This window comes from Schistocerca serialis, chromosome 3, assembly GCF_023864345.2.
Source record: "Schistocerca serialis cubense isolate TAMUIC-IGC-003099 chromosome 3, iqSchSeri2.2, whole genome shotgun sequence".
NCBI classification, from domain to species: Eukaryota; Metazoa; Arthropoda; class Insecta; order Orthoptera; family Acrididae; genus Schistocerca; species Schistocerca serialis.
In genome coordinates this window covers 875,734,554-875,758,986 of record NC_064640.1, presented here as the reverse complement: position 1 = coordinate 875,758,986, position 24,433 = coordinate 875,734,554, and positions in this window count along the sequence as shown.

The window sequence follows — 24,433 nt, the reverse complement described above, 5'->3', positions numbered from 1 at the left end:
TACAAAGTGTGTATTGGCTTTGCCAGTGGATTCAACATCAGCACAGATAGATGTGTTTAATGCTGCACTAAAAATATGGACAAAGCTGATAGTGCAGCAAATCAGGTTATTGTTAGAACTGTGGAAGAAAAAGTCATGGCATTGTTGGTTGCATGTGAGGCTGCACGGGACAAGCTACATCCCATGTTTGAATGGAAAACAAAGCAACCTGCGTATTCTGTTCAGTCAGAATTCCTAAACTTTTACATGAGTTCAGGCGATGACATGGTGACACATCTCACTTGCTATGAAAACTTGGTTCTTCGAATGCAACAACACAATGTGAAACCTGATGAATCAATGTTAATGATTTGACTACTTGACACACTGCCTGACAGTTATGAAAGTCTGTGACAGTCATGGTGAACAAGATCTGAAGATCAACAAACACTAAAACATTTGATGGACATGTTAACTTCTGATGACAGTCCTCATGCTTGTTGGAGGGAGAAATGAGACAAGGTAGTTGCACTTTCTGTTACCAAAGCAAACATTAAAAATGCAGACTGCACCATTATGAGGAATGTTACTTTGTCAAACAAATACGAAAAGTCTACAAACAAAAAGAAGCTCAATGTCTCAGTTGCAGATTTCGCCATATTAAAAAAAATATGTCCAAATGGGAAAAACATGCAAAAAAAAAAAAAAAAAAAAAATCCACAACCAAAATAAAAGTGATTTGCCTAACCAGGCTTTGATTGGTGAAGTAATAAATGCAGAATAGGGTGAGGGCTCATGGATCGCTGATTGTGGAGTGATGAATCACATGCTAAGAAAATTGAGTGGTATACATCATTTACTAAGTTTGCAACACCACTGCAGATATGCATGGGCAAATATTCAACTATGAACACACTAGGAAAAGGGACTATTTATTTTGAAGCCTTTGTCAATGGAAAATGGAAGTTATGCCATATGGATAATGATTTGTATACTCCAGAAGGGTGAAGAAATCTCTTTTCTGTATCATCTGCTATGGACAAGGAATTGGACTTTTATTCATCGAAAGACAAGTGTGAGTTCCGAAACAATGGCATTGTAAATGCATGTGGCATACGTAGTGGCAACCTATTGAAGAAGTTGATTCAAGTGACAAAACAAATTCAGCCTTGTGATCCTGAGGTAAGTCTTGCATCAAAGGACTCTCTGCAAATTTGGCATGAACACTTGGGTCATTGAAACAAATGTCATGTCCAACAATTCTTGAAGCAGTGTGGTGTTGAAGCTGAAGATGTTGGTGAAGAATTTTCTGAGGCATGTGTTAAGGGGAAGCAGCATCACAGCAATTCTCAGTTAGGACAGCAGCGTGCCACACAACCTGGAGAAGTGACTCATGCTGATCTGTGTGGACCTATGGAGTGTAAATCGCTGGGAGGAGCACAACATTTTCTTTGCTTCACTTGTGACTTTTCAAGATTATGCATGATATATTTTCTCAAGCAGAAGTCTGAGACTGCAGAGAAGATTGCATAAATCGTGAGCATTGTGAAAAATTTTTTTGGTCAACTACCTAAAGCATTTCAATGTAATGGTGGACGAGAATTTGATAATACTGAAATTAAGATTTGATGAAATTAAATGTCATACAAATCATCATCACAAATCCTTATACTCCAGAGCAGAATGGATGTGCTGAGCACACTAACAGAACAGTTGTCGAACTGGCTCGAACCGTGTTGCAAGCTCAGGGCCTGCCTTAGTTTTTGTGGGCAGAAGCAGTAAAAACAGTTGTTTATGTGTTAAACAAAACTGGTACAAGTCATGTGCATGGCAAAACACCTTATGAGGTATTCACTGGAAAGAAAATACAGCTAAATAAACTTCATATTTGTAGAATGAAGCGTTTTGTCCATATTCTGATAGAAAAGCTAAAGAAATGGGATCCAAAGGGAAAAACAGGAATCTTTGTTGGTTATTCTGATGGCATTGATGGCTTTTGAGTGTGAATTGAATCAGAAAAACGGATTATTTGGAGTAAGGATGCTGGCTGATGTGGCCGAATGGGTCTAGGCGCTTCAATCTGGAACCACGCGACCACTACAGTCGCAGGTTCGAATCCTGCCTTGGGCATGGATGTGTGTGATGTCCTTAGGTTAGTTAGGTTTAAGTAGATCTAAGTTCTAGGGGACTGATTACCTCAGATGTTGAGTCCCATAGTGCTCATAGCCATTTGAACCATTTTTGGAGTAAGGATGTTATTTCTTAACCTGAGAAAAATGGCAAGACAATGGTGTTACTCCAAAGTGAAGCAAGCAATGAAGAACTGAAGAATCATGAAGACACAAGTGTGTTAAAGGAACCTACAAAAGAAAGTTCTAGGGAAAGAAAAGTGAGAAACAAGCAACTACTGTAGAAACCAGAGTGTCTTATTGAAATTATGCTGGCTGAAATAAATGAGCCAAAGAATTATACAGAGACAATTAATTCTGTCGACCATGAACACTGGAGAAAAGCTATGGAGGAAGAAATGCCTTCATTGAAGGAAAATGCTACGTGGACTTTGGAACCTCTGCCACCAGACCATAAGCCTATTACAAACCATTCGGTTTATAGAATTAAACATAAGACGGTTAGTAAAATTGACTTTAATGAAATGTTCATTCCTGTTGCTAGATACAATACAATTACAGCAATTTTGAGTGTTTCTGCTAGTGAGCAACTTCAGTTGGCACAATTCAATGTAAAATCTGCTTTTTTGAATGACTTCTTAAAAGAAGAAATATATATGGAGCAGCCTGAGGGATTTAGAGATGGACCAAATCAGGTATGCAAATTTCATAAACTTTTATATGAACTCAAACAATCTCCAAGGTGCTGTAACCAAGAGTTCAAGGACTTCCTAATAATTCTTAGGCTTGTGGGAAGTAAGGCAGACCTGTGATTGTCATATTGAGAAAACTGCAATGACAAGTTGATGGTAGTTCTGTATGTTGATGATGGATTAATATCTGCAAGTAAGAAGACGGATACTGAAGTTTTCCTAACAGAAATTCAACATGAGTTTAAAATTACTGTTGAGCCAGTAGGGTAATTCAAAAATATTAATGTTGTATGTCATGATAATGGACCAATAGAGATTAATCATGAAAGTTATGCTAAATATATTCTTAGATGGTTTAACATGACAGAGGGAAATCCTGTGACAACTCCAATTGAGCAATATCTGCAGCCAAATGAGTTAACCAGTGAGAAACCAACTAACACTCCATATTGAGAAGCAGTTGGCTGTCTATTTTATTTATCTGTTGGTACAAGGCCAGATATAGAATTTGCAGTGAGCTATGTGTCAAAATTTTTAGAGACCCCCCTGAGAAAATCACTGGTCTGTGGTAAAAAGAATCCTAAAGTATATAAAATTTCAGTGACACTGGGTATAACACGTGATGCTAGCCATGCAAACAGAAGCTGGAGATATATACTGATGTTGATTATGCCAGTGATCCAACAACCTGACACTCAGTTAGTCGAGTGGTTGCAAGATTTTGCGAAGGAGGAGTTGCCTGGGCTAGTAGGCGGCAACATTGCATATCAATGTCAACAACATAGTCGGAGTATGTGGCTGCCAATGAAGGGGCAAGAGAAGGAATATGGCTATCTAAGCTCTATGAAGAAATTTCACCACTGAAGAGTGTTCCTGTTCTTCTTGTTGATAATGCAAGAACTATTAAACTGGCCAAAAATTCTGAATTTCACAAGAGGTCAAAGCATATTGACGTTCACGTGCACTACATCCTTCAGAAAATTCTAGAAGGCCAGCTAGCCATTGAGTATGAACCAGGCAATCAGCAAGCTGCAGATATTTCCACCAAACCATTGCCACATGTTCAGCTTAAATATTTAAGATCATTATTTGGAATGTGTTAAGTACTGCATTTAGCAAGAAAAACATTCAAGGGAAGTGTTGAAGTGAAAGGTTTATATTAATCTCTCTTCTGTGTACTATGTCTTTGGTTGGTGTCATATAATAAAATACATGTGTCTTGCTATAGCAACTATGTCATGTGTATGCTTTATGTTGTGCCCTTTAGTCCTTTCTTGAAGTTTCTACAGTACTGTACACAGTACCTGTAATATATACCAGTTAGAAATTTGGAAAATTTCCAACCCACACATTAAATTTAAACTACTGTTGGTATCTAGTATCACTGTACCATGCAGGTTTTAATCTATCCACAATAATGAGTTTTGAAAATTTGCTGCTTTATATCTTTAGAAATTTTCCTTGTCTGCTATCAAGTTGGAGTATACAAACAATGGATTTTCACTTTTGTAGCAATCCTTAGGCAAATGTTCTCCTATAGTCTAGTTGCTGCAGATCCAAGTGAGACAATATCATAAGGTCATAAACACCCCCACACCCCCGCCCCCCACCCCCACCCCCACACAAAAAATAGTTCAGTAAAGACATTTATATTTTTACCTATACTAATTTCTAAATTTCTCGGGAAACTTTCAGGGAATAAATTAGAATGACAACCAAGCACCTTGAAAATGACAAATAAGGCTAGGGAATGACAAGCTTCATTTAACACAGACTGTTCTTTTGTTGCTAGCCTATAGAAATGGGATGTGGGTTTGACCAGAAGCAGAGAACATTCCAGTTGGATAAACAGGCCCGTTCACAAAATGACTTTACCTGGTGCCTACATGAAACCTGACATGGTTTGTTAGCACACAAGTAGAGCCAGCGAACTGGAGGAAAGTAAGGAAGGCAAGACAGAAATGGAAAGGTGCTCCTCTGAGTGTGTGTGTGTGTGAGAGAGACAGAGAGAGAGAGAGAGAGAGAGAGAGAGAGAGAGAGAGAGAGAGAGAGAGAGAGAGAGAGAGTGAGAGAGAGCGAGAGAGAGAACATATTGAAACAAATGAAAGAAACAGCATTCCAATTATTTACATGCCTGTATAGCTATAGTCTCAAGAGTTTTGTTCAAAGTAAAGGTACTAAGTGAAATACTGTTAATGGTGGGTACAGGCTATAGTTTCATATTACATAAAATATCACACTGTTAAAGTTGTGAGATTTTGAAATAATATCATCACTGGTATGCAGTGACAGCAATATTGATTTTAATTAAAAAGCTACCACCTGATATACAAAGCATTTTTACTAATGTATGACTAGTTTCAATAATTAAAGCACCATACTCTGACATAAAATACTTGACTATCAGTACCCCGTCAATGTGCACTGTAGTATAATACGCATATAATACTATAATTCACATTGCTTTGCTTCTGTCATGTGAAAGACATATATCTTCTCCAGCAAGCTTCCTTTTCAGGTCTAGAAGCAAATTTTGGCCTACTTATGTTTTAAATTATACAGGGTGAGTAAAAAAAAAATAATTCAATTAAAAAAAACCATGACTGTTATGTTAATTGATGTGTATGCATGAACAACTTACCATTTAAAGAGCAAATTCTCGAGTTTCACATGATTCCTGCTAAACCGCCCCCCCCCCCCCCCCCCAGTTCTGGTAAAATGTTGTCAGGACAACAGCAAGTGTTTTCTGTTCTATGATTTGCGCAGTGCCGGTCAATAATAACGGTTCAGCATGACTTTTGTATTATGTATGGTGTGGATCCTCCTACAGTACAGAGCATTAGATGATGGCATGAACAATTCCAAGGAACAAACTGTTTGTCTAAAGGTAAATCACTGGACATCCCCAAGTGTTTGAGACAGATCTCGAACACATCTGTCATAGTTTCCCAAGGAGTTCATAGAAATCAGTTCACCTTGTACCTCAACAGCTCAACATGCCCCCAGTGTCCATCTGGCATGTGTTGCGTTGATGTTTACACATGAAACCACACAAAATTCAGCAAAGTACAAGCCCTTCTTGATGGTGACAAGGCATTTACTTAACGATTGAGAACAGCATTGTTTGCTTATAGTTGTCAGTGCTAGCAGACAAGCAACACTGCGCAAAATAACTGCAGTAATGCTTGTGGGATGTACAACAAACTTATCTGTTAGGACAGTGCAGCAAAATTTGGTGTTAATGGGTTATGGCAACAGACAAACAACACGAGTGCCTTTGCTAGCAGCATGACATCAACTGGAGTGCCTCTCCTTGGCTTGTGACCACATCAGATTATTGTAAAACTATGATCTGATCAGATGAGTCCCAGTTTCAGTCAGGTCTATGTCATGATGAGTTGCTGCACTACGCAGGGCAAAAGGAGGTCCAACATGGTATTAGGAGGTATCCTTTGACTTTTGTCACCTCAGAATAATTAGCTTCTCACAGTATGGGCTCAGGAATATCTTTTTGAAGCACAATGCAGCTGAAAGCATGAGACTAAATGTGCACAACTGTTTTTAAAATAAAGAGATCTATGTATACATCTGTAATCTCACTCCGCAAAATACTGTGAAGTACATACCAGAGGGTACTCCCATTATGCCCCGTATCTGGTTCTCCTACCATTCCTTTCACTTACGTGTCTGTGTGCTCTGTAATAAGTCTGATTTGGGCTATAGACCCCCACAGGAACAATGCACTGTCCCTGAACTAGCTCTCTACATTTCTCGCTTAATACTGTTGCCTGAAACATGATAAGTAGGCTTTTATAGGATAGTTGATGTCTATCTTCAGGCATCTGTCAGGTCAGATTTTACAGCATTTCCATTATGTAACTATAGAAAACATTTTAATGGAGAATAGAACCGTGATTTTTATGGAGCACGTTAAAACAGTTTTGATCATAACCGAACATTTTCTAACAAACTTCAACCAGTTTCAGTCAAATAGCAATCACCTTCAGATACAATAAAATAGGTACAAGGTATATTTACTTCTATATCTGAATTGTACTTATGCATCAGTGTATATGGTCGTCAGACTGTCTTTCTTTCAGTCACTTTTAATAAATATTCTATTCTGATCAAAACAGTTTTAAGTTTAATTTTAAGAACTTTTTGTGATTCTCTCTTGTAAGTCAAAAATACCTGGCACAATTAATGCCATCCTTTTCTGTAAACAATCAGTATTCCCATATTTATGTGAGTGATTTCAGTTGCGACTCATTGAATTTGTTGTTATAGGATACTATTCATTTGCATTTCTTATCTCTCCTTCTCTTTCCTTCCCCCCTGCTCCCCCCCCCCTCCCCCTCCCCAACATATCCCTCCAGAAATTTGCTTTTTCAGGCTAAGCAGGCTGCACAGAATAATATGACAATTAAGAGCCACACTGCACATACTGGTTCATTTGAAAAATCAGTCACCTAATTATAATTTTCTTTCCTACTTTACAAATACTGTAATTCACTTGTACCAAGGCTGGGATTAGAACCCAGGTCACCTGCTCACTAGGCAGACATGCTACCTCTTCACCACCTCGGCACAGTGAGTTTACCCAACTGTGTGGGCAACCCTACAAGCCTCCATCCTCAATCCTAATTCCCGTTCACTCCTCAACCACCTTGGTGTTCCTAGTTTAGGGGGAATACTAAATGGGCTGAGGCATGATAGGGAACTGGGATTGAGGAGGGAGGCACGCCAGGATTGGGTGAGCAGCTGTGCAAAGGCACTGTACCAGTGTGGCATAGCGGTAAGTACATCTGCATAGTGAAGAGGAGACCCAGGTTCGAATCCTGGCCTCAGTACAAATTTTCAACCTCAAATCATGTCACATTCCACATCTGATGCTATCACTATATCCTTTAAACTTTCCTAAGGATGTAAAAGCTGTACAAAAATTTCAAACAGTGCCTCAAAAATGAAAGATCCTGAGAGTATGGTGTTGACTAGTATTTCTTATAAGAAGAAGTTGGAAATCTTTTATGCTTCTAACGGCACAAACCATTCAAATGAGACTTCAAAATATGAAGCAACATGAAAGAGTAATGCTACCTGTTGTATTGTGACAGGAACGGTTGCGGGGGTGCAGCTAACAAAAACGCAGCTGGACGGAACGGGAGTGGCCCGCGAACAAAGAAGATGTACGAACGGGAATGGAAGGACAAACACGATGACAGACAACCAAGCAAGACACCAAGATCAAGAACACAGTAGTAAGCAATGGGGTCACAAGAGATAAACTCACAAAATCAAAGCAATGCCCACTCGTAAATGGGAAGTAAGCACACTCAACATTAACACGATGTCTGTAAGCGAGATATCAACCGACTCAAGGTGAATACCAGGCTGCCTCACTAAGTGAAAGGAAGCCACCTAAATACACAACAGGTTATGTTGATATTGGCTGCTGGGACCATGGGCTCTACAGTGGCACCCTCACGTTAGAGTCGGGCCAGAAACACGCACAGCCACGGCTTACGGTGCGACTGCTGCAGAGACCTCTAGTGGGCATTGAGTTAAATGCTATCTGGCGTGGATTTGAAACCCATGGCGCTCGGTACCAGATCACCAACACTAAGAGGAAATTTAAAAGAAAGTATAAAATCTCTAGTTCGGACAATGACGTGGCTAGTGAACCTTCACAAGTAGACACCAAAGATGATATCTATCTGGATCTTGATGACGATTTTGTGGATGTTATCTGTGCCCTTTGCCATAAGAAGTTTTCTGACAATTTCAGTGAACAATGGCTTATGTGCTATTTGTGTTTCAACTGGAATCACAAATTTTGTGATGCAGTGAATAGTTAATGGAGATGGTACACATGTTATTTCTGTCTGAATAACTAGCTCTTAAATTTGTTTTACATAATTCTGGCATAAATAAGCTCATCTGATTAAGGAACCGTTTATCAATTTTCCAATAAATTCAAAGTTTTTGTCTTATTTTGTATTTAAATCCACTTACAAAAGCTAATTGAAAATGTGCTCTTCCATTTTCAAACAGGTGCTCCTATTGCCTGGAGCAAAAGTAGGAATGTGCATTCATAATATTTAGAACCCAATCTTGAAAAATTTTTGGTTATTACGGTTTCCTAGTTCATTCAAACTAGCATAGCTTAAGAAGGAATATGGCTAATGCAATCCAAAGGAGGAAAATTTATAGAAATATGCATTAAGTTTTTGACCTCTATTTCACAAAACAGGAGGCTGATAAACAGAGTAATAATTATGGTAGACAATATTTGAGGCTCAATACACTTTTAAATCATCTTTCTTCTTGATTTTACTGTGAATCATAGTGACTATTTATAGTCAGACAACTATCTGAATGATGTTTAGTTTACTGTCACTTCTTCCCTGACAAACTATGTAGAAATAATTTGTCAGAGAATTGCTACTGAATTGCATTAAAAATATTTTGTTGTAAGACCACAGTAACTTTGTTTCCAGAAATTAAATTTATAAACTGGGCTGTGAATCGTAACATTGCAGTTCCAAGCAAGATGATTTATTTTGCAAGTTCTAATAATACAACAAAAATCAGCAACAACTAAAAAAGATCACTATAGGTTAATGTCTAACAACATAAAAGTCACTGGATATGCACGTTAGGCAGGACAAAAAGAAAGGAGGAATGAGCATTTGCCTCACTGAAAGGAATGTCTTGACAAACCCTGAAAGTAAGTTAGATAAACCTAAACTAGGTTAGAATGGCTGGCATATGAACTGCACCGCTACTAAATATGAATCCAGTGATGTGACCACAGTAACACAGATCTAAATACAGCTTGAAATAAATAAAGTGGCAGTCGACCAAATATCCAGTCTGATAAAACAAAGCTGGCATGGGTGCCCGAACGGTTCTAGGCGCTACAGTCGCAGGTTCGAATCCTGCCTCGGGCATGGATGTGTGTGGTGTCCTTAGGTTAGTTAGGTTTAAGTAGTTCTAAGTTATAGGGGACTGATGACCTCAGCAGTTAAGTCCCATAGTGCTCAGAGCCATTTGAACCATTTTTTGATAAAACAAAAGTGAAGCACCCACAGGATATGGTCAAATATAAATGTAATTTCATACGCACAAACACCATTGGCTGGTATGTAAGTGATTAGAGTTGTAGTTCTCTGTAACAGGCAGAAAGGCCAATAGAGTGCATTAGTTTTGTCACATTCAGTGTTGTTACCTACGCTGCTAGGATATATATGGGGAGTGAACAGCATCAGAGATTTAGTTATTCCTGTGAAGGAGATGGAGATGCTACTCACATTAGACAGAATTATTAGCACCTGACAGAGTTAGAATGTGGTCTCATAGTGGGTTCTCATCCAGCCAGCTCAGTAAGCTGAAGATTATCCAGATTTGTGGGGCATTTGGATGTGGCAATGGGCCATTGTTGGACTGCATGGGAGTGTAAGGGAATGCATACTCATCATCAAGGTTCCTGTCAACCACATGTAACCACCACAAGGGAGTATCACCATACTGTACGTGAAGCACTTCATAACCCTGTCACATATGCACCTGCGATTTGAGAACAAGCAAGAGGCTACCTGCACCATCCTGTGTTATCCTGCACCATTGATCAGAGACTAGTAGCAGCTGGATTAAGCAATTACTGTCCCATTTTTAGGCTGTCAGTAAACATCACAACACAAACAGCTGCATTTGGAATGATGCTGTGCACAGGAAGACTGGAGTACTGATGAACAGCATTGAACTGTGTTCAACAATGAATTGTGGTTCTGCACTAATCTAGATGATCACTGTTACTGAGTATAATGGCAACCTGGAGAGAGGTCACTTTCTCTTAAGTGTTTTACTCATATAGAGCCACAGCACTGTTATTCCTGGCATCACGGTCTGGAGAGCCATTAGGTATGACTTCTGGTTACAGCTGGTAGTCAGTGAGGGAATTCTGATTTCACAATATTTCATCAAGAACTTCCTGCCTCTTCATGTGTTACTTCTCAGGCAAAACTACTGTGGTGCCAATTTTCAACAGGATACACATCACTCACACATGGAACATGTCTCTATGAACTGGCTGCATGATATTGCGGTGGGCTACTCTTTTGGCCAGCAAGATTCCAGATCTCTGCCCGACGAACAAGTGTGGGATCAGGTCGGACATCAGTTCCATACCAGTTCCAGTATCAACAATACCAAAGGCTAGTTACAACTGTTGTCCAGCCCTTCCCAGGAGAGGATATAACAGGTTGTATGCACTATTCTAAACATAGTCAATGCATACATGCTGGCAAGAAGAGATATAACGTCATACTGATTAGTGAGCTCTATATCAATTTGAACTCCTATTGTAATATCTGAAATAACATCACTTACTGTATTAATCCATGAAGTTTCATTTTGTTTCTTTCTCTCATTCTGGGTGCTTTACACTTATTCTCAGGTAGTGTATACTGTTTCCAAATTAAAAAAGAACATGGGCCACGTGTTTTAATAAACAATCTTTAATTTTTTGCACTCATGTCAGAGTTATATGTTAGGAATAAAAGTGTTTTTTACTTTAATGCAAACGGTGAATATAATACATCATGATCACAAACTGTCATTTTATTAGCCAGCTGATGTGGCCGAGCGGTTCTAGGTGCTTCAGTCTGGAACCGCACGACTGCTACGGTCGCAGGTTCGAATCCTGCCTCAGTCACGGATGTGTGTGCTGTCCTTAGGTTAGTTAGGTTTAAGTAGTTCTAAGTTCTACGGGACTGATGACCTCAGATGCTAAGTCCCATAGTGCTCAGAGCCATTTGAACCATTTTTTGTCAATTTGTTGGTATCTCTTCATAGCATATATTCACTAATGACATCTGTCTTAAGTAATCCATCACTGTTTGAAATGGATATTAATACTCAGTTCTTCATCACCACAAGAAACAGTACAACTTTATTACTGACAGCTAAAGCTTTCAACAGCTCAGAAACATTTGAAATATGCTGCCATAAAACAATTTTACCACTTACACCAGAACAACAGATATATCAAGTGTCAATATAAACTTAAATTGTTTCTTCTCCTTCTATTCTAGAAATGAATACCTATTTACAAACTAGAACCACCTTGGAAGAGAAGAGAAATATGAATTTGTTGTTGCAGTACCATGCTGTTGTTCACTTAAACTAACTTACTAAGTGACAAGGCTGAAATGGAGATCCAATGAACCAAATATTGCTGAATAAGGCCTTGTTATAAGTTTCAGATTTTTAAACTGGCCTTATAGTATCTTAGGTTTTCTGGAAATTTCTGACATTATCAACTCAGCTGAGTATTAGATCAAATGAGTGTACAGCTTACTGAAATGCACACTTGATGCACTTTACACAATCTCCTTCTTCATAGCATTAAAATTAATCATAACATGCACTAGAAGAGAAAGTAGGAGGTACAAGAGTTAAGAACATGTTTCTCATTTCTCAGAGTCTGGTACTCAAGGATATATGAAGTTGGTAAGTCAAAGTCTTGCCTTATACAAGAAACTAAAAACTGAAGGAGCATTTGTGATTGAAATAAATAAAAAAATTAACAGCCTGTCATTGCCTGAGGAGACATCAAACATAGATCTGAAAAGTAACTAGCAATTTAAATTAAATTATACACTTCATGTTGAAAATAACTAATTTCAGAAAAAGCTTACTACATGAAAGTCACCATCCCTAACACAATCACAGCAGGTATTATGTAAACCAGATTCAGTAACACTGTAAATTGCTCCTTTTCATTCTGGTCATATATATGACAGATAACTACTAAGTACAAGGGTCTTCTGACAAGACAGGTAAATCTCCATGAAAGAATGCAACATTTTTGTTGAGCTTTCTTGACTGATGAGCCTGATTATTCCAAGGATTGTATAAAGAAATTAAACAATCTATAGTGTACAGTACATTGTTGACATCTGTCTAAATTGGTCAGTGCGTTGAATATAATTAAAAATGGAGAACACTGAGTTTTGTGCTGCTATTAAACACTTCCATTTGATGAGATGGACTGCCGCACAAATCAAAACGGGATTGGATGAAGTCATGTAGTCTCTGCACCATCATAGGAGACAATTTATTTTTGGATTAATGATCTTAAATGCAGTTGAATAAGCACTGAATATGAAGTACGCTCCTGCTGTCTAATGGAGGTCTCAACAAAGGAAGACATTGATAGATAAAAGCCATGATACAGTATGGCAAGACCAACTACTAAAAATTTGTACGCTTTCTGAGCTTTTAGGCATCTCAACTGAGCAAGTGCATAATGTTCTGTACAGAGAATTACCTATGAAGAAGCTGTGTGTGAAGTGGACTCCGCAATTGTTCACAGTTGAGCAAAATTCCATTTGCCACAACATCTCAACACAATGTCTGGTGATGTCTGCAAGATCTTTTGTGTTGATTTGTGACTGTTTATGTAACCTGGATCCCACATGACACACCATCAAAACAATGAATGAAGGCTGGTGAAAGCGCGTCAGAAAAGGCAAAAACAATTTTGACAGCTTGTATGATGATCGCCTCTGTTTTATGGGATTACCAAGGAATAATCCTTATAGATTAATTGTAAAAAGGCATTACCATAACTAGACCCTATTATGATTCATTGTTGGACCATTTGAGTCTTGTAGAGGCTGAAAAAAAAAACAAGGTCGGCATGCACATTAGTGGTGTTTCACCAGGATAATGCACCATCCAACACAGCAGTGGTAACAATAGCGCAAGTGCTTGAATTGGGCTTTGACATAATTCCTCATCCACCAGACTTAGCTACAAGTGACTTCTTCCTATTCCCTAACTTGAAACTTTGGTTTGCTAGGGAGAAATTGTCTTCAACTGAAGAAGTGATAGTTGTCGTCAGTGAGTAATTTGCAGATTTTGACAAAACATATTTTTATTATGGAATGAAAAAGTTGGAGGATCACTGGACCAAGTGTATATCCATCAAAGGAGACTAAGTCCAGAAGTAAAGTGAGTTGCTCATGAAACAAACATTTTTTCTCAATTTTTTACCAGACATACCAAAACACCATCTCAGATTCTTTTCATATTTTGTAACATGATGAAGTCATTTAGGGTGTAGTGCTACATCCTTCTTATCAGATTATTTTGGAACAGTTCTATAGTTCAGATGACAGCCCTTTGACATATCCTCAAATGTGGATCCTACACTTGTATAATGGTCCTGTTGGGTTGTTAAAACATAAACAGAAGTAGATGTACCTTAACCATTGCTAACAGGAGTTCCTTGTGAAGCATATCTCACAGTGCCCTTACTCTCAACATTCCTCATGATACACTATCCTGTAGGAATGTGTTAAATATGGTAAACAACATTGTTTTTTCAGCAGGCTGGTTTTAATATTTGGTAGTTATTTTGTTTTCCACAATTACCTTTTCCACTTGTACACAGCAGTTTACCTCATTAACACTTAGCATTTTTATAAGAATAATAGTCTCCAGTTATCATTTGCCATGATGATGTGTAAATTATATCTGAGGCTCCAAGTAAACAGGTGCAACTTGTAATGGATCTGGGAGGTGTTATTTTTTTTACCGTATTTGTCGATACTGAATTGAAAATGTTTTCTTATATTTTTGTCAGAATTTATTATAATTTGTCTTATTATATGTTAATTTACTTCTGTTTTTGAGAGTAAAAGCATATTGATTACTATTAGAAAATGTATCGAAGAATAGCAAAGAAACTGATTGTGTAAAATATCTTTGACGTTGGAGTAGTCTTTGACTATAGTCAGTCCGAGTCGGAAGCTAACTCTTGGTGTGTGTTGACGGAAGAACAATGTGAAGGTCGCAGTCATAAATAATTTTGAATTATGTTAACTATTATTTTTGTATTATCTGAAAAGAAGAAACTACATTGGAAGAAACTGTATTTGAAACACCAAAATGAGAGAAACACGCTGAACCATGTCATTTTCTGCAGCCGTCATTTTCTGCATTGTGGAATCATACTTAGAGAACTGAAGCCAAGACTTATATTTGCTTGCAAACGTCTAATTGAAAAGGTACTGTCACGAAATATGGCAAATTTAAGTTTATAAAAAATAGTGACCATATTTTTCAACTTGTGTCTTAACTGGGATGCCATATTTCAACTGGGGACCGTAGCCGGGATATTGTGTTCACGAGATCTTCAACAGTGCTACGAGGAAGAAAATTTTTGTGTGTTAATACCAGTTTCTTCAGAATGTGTGTTACAGTGTTTGTGTTTATCGGGAAGTAAAAGTTTTGGAGAAGAAATGTTTCGGCAAAAAATATAATTTTCGACAGAAGAAAATACTTCAAGAATTTTGGTCAACAATAACATGGATGGAAAACGTGGTTTTGCAACAGTAGAAGAGTGTTCCAGATAAGTCACGAAACCCTTGTATTTTGTTAAAACAATATTTTTATCTTGTTTTATATTGTTGTGTATAAATTTTTTGTTCTTCACAATGACTTATGAGATTTTCGAGAGTATTGTGCCTAAAGTAGAAAGTAGTAATTTAATAGACTTCAAACATCAGGACAGGTCAAATGAAAGAGAAAGAACCGCTCAATTTGATTTAAAAAGTTTACTTGTAAATTTCACGAAAGAAATTAAACAATCAGTTGACGACAATAAGACATATTGGGATGAAAAAATTGATAACATTTTGTTGCAAGTCCAAGCAGTCAATACCCAAGTGGGTGAGCTTTCGAACAGAGTTGGCAGTGTTGAGGAAAAAATTGAATCTGTGGAAGCAAAAGTAAATGAAATTGATGTTAAATTGAGCGGTGAAATTAATACTGTAAAAAATGAGTTACTGGTAGATAGGGAAAATAATTTAATTGATTTTAATGAGATAAAAGGGGAAATTAAAAATTTGGATGAGAATACAAAAGTTTTAGTTAAAAATGTACAACAAGAAACTGACAATAGTTTGGTTACTCTAGAAGAAAAAGTAGAATGCAATGATTTGGAAAACAAAAAAACTGTCAAAGAACTTACCGAAAAATTGAAAGTTTTAACATTGAATTTCAAAGCAAAAATTACAATGTCAACACATGTAATCTTATATCTAATATTCCAGTGAAGCACTTTTCGGTAGATGGACCCTTACATCCCGTTGATTTTATGCAGTATTGTAAGGATTGTTTTTTACCTCACTCACCAGATGAAATAAAAATTAAATTTGTGAAAAAATTCTTGGAAGGGGAAGCTTTGACTTGGGCAAACCAGATTGTAACTTTGGGGATGACCTTTTCAGAATTTGAATCAAAAGTTTTGGAAAAATTTTGGGATGATCTTAAACAAACTAGAATCAAAAGTGAATTTTTGAATGGGCGAAACTATAGGGAATCAGATGGGAACATGAAACAATTTTGCAAAAATGAACTTCAAAAACTTATTCATTTAACAAAACCTTTGGATGACTTGATCAAAATTGATACCTTAAAGAGAAGATTGCCATCAGCAATGCAGTTGAGTTTAGTTCATTGTCCTGATAGTAATGTAGAGCAGTTTCTCAATTATATTGAAAAGTTGGATAGGGTAACAACAAGAACACACAGTGGGTTTACTCAGAAAGGTAATGGTCAAAATTGGGGAAATGACAACTTTCAAAAAAGGGAACAAAACAATTATCATGGTGTCAGTCAAAATTCAGGGGAATATAACAATTTTGTAAAGAAGGACCATAATTTTTATCCAAAACAAGAACAACATTTTCGCGTTAATAATCAACAAAATAGAGAACACTTAAGGGATCAAAATCACTGAAATTTTGATAGAGGTCAGTACAACAGAAACTACCAACAATCAGGTAATGGATGGCATAGGAATGGGATCAGAAATGTTGGTCAGAGACATTGGCAGAACCATAATCAGCAGTTCAAACAGGAACCGGAAATAAAAAACCAGTAGACGCCCCCTTGAAGGTCCGCAAGGTTGAGGCAGAAGGTGAGCATGATGAAAGGACCAATGGATGTGACTATCATAAACCCAAACAGGTCAGTTCCAAACCTAAGCTATCACATGAGGTCATTAGTTGTTACTTATTGAAGAAATTTCAAGAGGAAAATAATGATGATAAAGATAACATTTTCAATACACAAGAACATACAGTAGATAAAAGTAATTGTGATTCATTTAATTTAACAGAGTTTTACACTTGGGCAGAAAAGAAAAACACTTTGTCGGATGATGTAATTTGCAGTAGTTCAGAGATGTGTGTGAATGAAAGAGAGAATGCATGCTGTGAGAATGAAAATGTTGGTGAAAGGGATCTGGTAACTTTAGAAAGGGGAAATAATATTTTGGGGGATAATTTGAATGTGTATGACCTGAATATGTGTAATGATAATGATGTTGTTGATAAAGTTGATAATGATGGTAATGGTATTGATGATGATGTTGAGGAAAGGTATTTCATTAGTTTAAATAGGGAGTTGGGTATACACATGGTTGAAAATGGATTAAATAGTGAGAATATTATAGAAATTCCCAGGGATGTTACCAGGATGAATAATACTCGCAATCTGGGTGTATGTAAAAGTGTGAATTTAGATGTTGCTGGTAAAGAATCTGACTACACAAATAACGATGACACATGTATAACTTCTTACCTAAGTGAAACTTTTACAGATACTAATGATTTTCATTTCTTATGAATATATGGCTGAACAGTGAAACTATTTCTTTTGACAAGAACTTTAGAAAGATGCTTATTAATGTATGTGAAACTGTATGTCCTGAGTGGTGGAAAGAGATGAGATATTTTATTTTTGAAAAGCTGAAGGATAAGTACTTCAATAGTATACAATGTGATTTGGATGAAAATTCTTGGCTATTTGAGATAATAGAGAGTACTAATGACAATTTTGTATCTTGTGCAAATTTTATAACTGTGACAAATAATACATATAATGGTATACCATATGATTCTGATAAGTATAGGTTTGGGGAAATTGAAAGTGATTTATTACATGAGGATACAGGTTCTGAGAAAAGTGATCAATTTTGCAGTCCTTATATAAAAGTTCAAATTGGGTCATGAATTGGTAAATGTTTAATTGATACAGGAAGTGAGATCTCGGGAATATCTGAAAGATTAAGCAAAAAATTGAAAGTGGGAAAAGATTATGTTGAACTGCCAGTTGTTGGGGTAAAGATACAAGGTGCTACTGGGAAGAGCAGTAAATTGGTAAAAAGCCAGGCTTTAGTGACATTTTTAATTGAAAGCAAGTTGTTCACACATGGATGTTTTGTAATTCAGGAATTTAATGAGGATTTTCTTTCGGGTATGAATTGGATAGTAAAAGTAAATACAGCATTTGATTGGGTTGGAAGAAAACTTTTGATAGAAACTAGTGAAAGGGAATACATTCAGACAAATTTTGTGAACACACTTGGTGATCAGAGTAATGGAAATTTTGACAGTATTAATTTACTAAAAGAAAATAGATTGGAGAATATTGAAATTCATAGATTTGATACTGATGAAGTTGAATTTAGGAATTTAGTAAATCTGAAAATTTCAGAAACTCAAAATTTATCTGGGGAGCAAAAACACCAGTTAGAAAATCTGCTGTGGGAATACAGTGATGTTTTCAGTGACATACCTGGTAGGGTAAAGGGTTACCAGTGTGAGCTTCAGGTAAAACCTCATGAACCATTTTTCATAAAACCATACACTATTGCAATATCAAAAAGACCTGCTGTTGAGAAAGAGCTGAAAAAGATGGAAGGATGTAATATAATAGAAAGGAGTATCAGTGCATATAATAATCCTCTAGTAGTAGTTTCGAAAAAAGATGGTGGAGTAAGATTGGTTTTGGACTCTAGACACTTAAACAAAATCTTGTTGAGACAGACAGACCATCCTGAAAATATTGATGAGTTACTCTATAAATTTACAGATATAAAATATATGTCAAGTTTGGATCTAACTTCGGGTTTTCATCAAGTACCACTTTCGGTTAATTCTAGAAAATATACTGCTTTCTTGTACAATGGTAAGAGTTACCAATATTCTGTTGTGCCATTTGGGATAAATTCTTCTGTTTCCGAATTTATAAGAGCTTTGGATCATGTACTGGGGCAAGAACTTGCGTCTAAACTGATAATCTATGTAGATGACATTTTGGCTACAGGGAAAAATTGGGAGGAACATTTTTTGATTTTGAAGTCAGTTTGTGAAAAACTTAGAAAAGGGGGGAGGACATTGAAATTAGAGAAATGTAAATTTGCAGTTTCTGAATTAAAATTTTTGGGTCATGTTGTCACAGACAAGGGAATTTTGGCAGATCCAGAAAAAATTAAAGCAATTTCCGAAATTCCTATTCCTAAGACTAAAAAACAATTAAAGTCATTCTTTGGGTTATGCGGTTATTACCGAAAACATATAAGTGATCAGAGTCTGAATGCACCATGTTTAAGTCAGTTACTTAAGAAAAACACTGTTTGGGTTTGGGATAAAAGTTGTCAGGAAGAGTTTGATAAAATTAAGCAAGAGTTGAGGAAGCAACACTTATTACACAGACCTGATTTTAATTTACCATTTTATTTGAACACTGATAGCAGTAATTATGGGCTTGGAGCAGAGTTATTTCAAGAAAGAGTAGAGAATGGAGTTAAGATACATTGTACCATAGCATTTGCAAGCAGAATGTTGCTCAAGCATGAGAAAAATTATACAGTCACAGAGAAGGAACTTTTGGCAATTCATTTGGCTTTTACAAAATTTAGAATTTACCTTATTGGACATAAAACCATAGTATTTTCGGATCACAAAGCTTTGAGTTACTTACAAGAGTGCAGATTATACTACAGTAGATTGACCAGATGGGCAATTTTTCTGCAACAGTTTGACTTTGAAATCAAACACATAAAAGGTTCTGAGAATGTAGTAGCTGATTCACTTTCAAGGTTACCAATTGGGGGAGAAAAGGAGATTTTTGAACAAGAGGAGGAAAAACAATTTAAAATTAGATACTTGAAAGGGGTGGAAAATGAGAAAACAATTACAGCTATGTGTAACAAAATTAGAAAAAATCAAAATTTGGGTCAGAGTTGGAAATTAATCAAAGAATGTTTAGGCAAGAAGGGGTATGAGAAACTTGATAAATTTTACAAATTACATAAGGGGATTTTATTTCGGAGAACAGATGTAGACTCTGATAATTGGAAACTGTGTTGGCCAGAGGCAGATGCTGAAAAGCTGATCATTTACATACATGAAAGTTTTGGTCATTGTGGGATACAGAAGTGCATTCAAAAGATACAAGAAAATGTTTATTTTTACAATATTGGAAAAAAGGTAAGAAAAGAATTGGCAACCTGTGACAAATGTCAGAGAGTTAAAGTGAGCAATCAAAGACGTGGTGGAGAGATGCAAAACATTATTCCGGAAAAACCTTTAGATCTTATCGCAGTGGACTTATATGGAATGTTACCAAAGAGTAAAGGTGGTCTCTGTTACATATTTGTTATGGTAGGGTCATTTTCAAAATTAATTAAACTATATCCAGTGAGAAAAGCTACTAGCCATGAAATTATAATAAAAATTGAAAGATATTATTTCGCACAGGTGGGTAAACCAAAAGCTATATTATCAGATAATGGTTCACAGTTCACCTCAAAAATTTGGAAAAAGTTTATTGAAAGATCAAAATTGAAGCATATACTTATATCTGTTTATTCTCCGTCGACCAATCCTGCAGAAAGATATATGAGGGAAATTGGGAGACTTTGTAGAACCTATTGTAGCCATAAACATCCAACTTGGTTTGAGCACATTCAAAATTTTGAAGATATTATGAATAGCCTACAACATAGTTCCACAGGATTTTCACCATATGAGATTATGTTTAATATTAGACCTCCAAATCTTATATCAGAACTTATTGAATTTCCTAAATGTACACCTTTAACTATGCAAGAGAGAGAAGATATTGTCAGGGAAACTATGAGGAAACAAGGGGAAAAGAGGAATAAAAGACATAACAATAGGGTAAGACTAACCACTTTTAAAATTGGGGATCTTGTTCTGGTCAAATCTCATGAAAAATCAAAAATGTTAACTTCAGAAATTAAAAAATTCTTTGATATCTATATTGGGCCTTTTGAAGTCATAGAAAATCCACACCCTAATGCTTATCGTTTGGTGTATCCTAAGTCAAAGAAATTATTTGGTCTTAGGAATGTTGTCTCTTTAAAACTGTATAAACAGAAATCATAATTTCAAAATTTAAATAATCTATTATCATCTAAAACAAAAGTCCTCCACTGGAATATGCTTGTTAGAACAAAACTACCTGTACAACCAAGTATGTATATTTGCATGTATAAATTAATAAATTGAAGTCACATGTTAATTGAAACTGATGAAAAAACACTGATGTAACAAAGAATGAGAGAAAGATTTATTTTTACTTTTTTACAAAAAAAGTCTCCCTAGTGAGCATTTCTGAATTTTTCTAATTTTGGAAGCTAAGTCTTCCCTGTGGGTGAAGGCATGCATGTGAGGACATGCATGCAAAGGTATAAGTTTCAAAACCAATTTTAGATAAAGCCTCATGATATATGAGCAGTTTATTGTTGTTTATACTGATGTTGTGAGGAGCAAAAGTACTCTTCATAAAAATGTGACTTGTAGTAATATTGTAGTAGAGAGGCAAGTGTATATAAACAATTGCAAAAATTTAGATAATACTGATGTATCTTTAGCTGTACTAAAAAAAAAAAAGAAAATCATAAGAAAAAAAAAATACAAAAACAAAAATACCATGACTAATAAAAAAAATATAAAAATTTAAAAAAAATCAGAATTTAATATATATATATATAAAAGGCAAATATAAAAAAAAAACTCTACACTATATATGTTCATGAGCCAGTTGGCACAGTGTGACCAAAGAAGTGGTTGTAGATATCTTATTCTAGCAAAGGAGTTTTACCTTTCTATTATTTTCAATCTGTATGCTGTATATTAGAATATTTCTCATGTATGTTTTATAGCATGTATATTTGTCATGTCAAATAATTTCTTTACTTGAATTTTTTTGTGTATGAGATTGATGGGGAAGTATCATTGCAACAACAGCCAGTAACAAGTCCACAGATTCAAAGAGTCCAAATTTGGAAGAGGTTATCAGACTGCATCGTTAGTGTACTAATTGTGTAATACAGATCCATCACTGAGTGTGGTCGGGATTTTGTTGTATATGTCCATAACAACAAAAGCCCTGGGGAGCAGTTGTAATGGATCTGGGAGATGTTATTTTTTTTTACCATATTTGTCGATACTGAATTGAAAATGTTTTCTTATATTTTTGTCAGAATTTATTATAATTTGTCTTATTATACATTAATTTACTTCTGTTTTTGAGAGTAAATGCATATTGATTACTATTAGAAAATGTATCGAAGAATAGCAAAGAAACTGATTGTGTAAAATATCTTTGACGTTGGAGTAGTCTTTGACTATAGTCAGTCCGAGTCGGAAGCTAACTCTTGGTGTGTGTTGACGGAAGAACAATGTGAAGGTCGCAGTCATAAATAATTTTGAATTATGTTAACTATTATTTTTGTATTATCTGAAAAGAAGAAACTACATTGGAAGAAACTGTATTTGAAACACCAAAATGAGAGAAACACGCTGAACCACGTCATTTTCTGCAGCCGACAACGATGCATTGTGGAATCATACTTAGACAACTGAAGCCAAGACTTATATTTGCTTGCAAACGTCTAATTGAAAAGGTACTGTCACGAAATATGGCAAATTTAAGTTTATAAAAAATAGTGACCATATTTTTCAGCTTGTGTCTTAACCGGGATGCCATATTTCAAACTGAAGAACTATTGAACATTGTAGTATCTGCTGCTCCAGTGCTTTCTCAATCATTCATTGTTTATGACTCCACACCAAGAATAGTCTTATTACATTTTTTAAATTATAAAACTGAAGAAAATGACAAACTACACTGCTGAAGTGCTTCTGAAATATGACTAACTTGACTGCATATCTTACTGTACCTTATTATTTTAATGTTAACTTTGCCATGGCAAGCATCCAAGGAACATATAGGGCCCACACTCACTATGAGACTGAAATATCTACACTACTGGCCATTAAAATTGCTACACCAAAAAGAAATGCAGATGATAAATGGGTATTCATTGGACAAATACATTTTACTAGAACTGACATGTGATTACATTTTCGCACAGTTTGGGTGCATAGATATGGAGAAATCAGTACCCAGAACAACCACCTCTGGCTGTAATAACGGTCTTGATACCTCTAGGCATTCAGTCAAACAGAACTTGGATGGCATGTACAGGTACAGCTGCCCATGCTGCTTCAGCACGATACCACAGTTCATCAAGAATAGTGACTGGCGTATTGTGACGAGCCAGTTGCTCGGCCACCATTGACCAGTCATTTTCAATTGGTGAGAGATCTGGAAAATGTGCTCGCCAGGGCAGCAGTCGAACATTTTCTGTATCCAGAAAGGCCCATACAGGACCTGCAACATGCATTCGTGCATTATCCTGCTGAAATGTACAGTTTTGCAGGGATCGAATGAAGGGTAGTGCCACAGGTTGTAACACATCTGAAATGTAACATCCACTGTTCAAAGTGCCGTCAATGCGAACAAGAGGTGATTGAGACGTGTAACCAATGGCACCCCATACCATCACACCGGGTGATACGCCAGTAGGGCTATGACGAATACATGCTGCCAATGTGCGTTCACCGTGATGTCGCCGAACACAGATGCGACCATCATGATGTTGTAAACAGAACATGGATTCATCTGGAAAAATGACGTTTTGCCATTTTGCACCCAGGTTTGTCATTGAGTACACCATCACAGGAACTCCTGTCTGTGATGCAGCATCAAGGGTAACAGCAGCCACAGTCTCCGAGCTGATAGTCCATGCTGCTGCAAACTGCGTTGAACTCTTCGTGCTGAGGGTTGTTGTCTAGCGAACGTCCCCATCTATTGACTTTGGGATCGAGACGTGGCTGCATGATCCGTTACAGCCTTGTGTATAAGATGCCTGTCATCTCGACTGCTAGTGATACAAGGCCATTGGGATCCAGCACGGCATTTTGTATTACCCTCTTGAACCCACGGATTCCATATTCTGCTAACAGTTGTTGGATCTCGACCAACGCGAGCAGCAATGTCACGATACGATAAACCACAATCGCGATTGGCAACAATCTGACCTTTATCAAAGTCGAAAACCAGATGGTATGCATTTCTCCTCCTTACATGAGGCATCACAACAACATTTCACCAGTCAACTCCGGTCAACTGCTGTTTGTGTATGAGAAATTGGTTGTAAACTTTCCTGATGTCAGCACATTGTAGGTGTCACCACCGGCGCCAACCTTGTGTGAATGCTCGGAAAATCTAATCATTTGCATATCACAGCATCTTCTTCCTGTCAAATAAATTTCGTGTCTGTGGCACATCATCTTTGTGGTGTAGCAATTTTAATGGCCAGTAGTGTAGTACATCAAGTCTTTATCAGTACGAGCATGGTGAGGCAACATTCACCATATCCCTCATCAAGGAAACCAACAT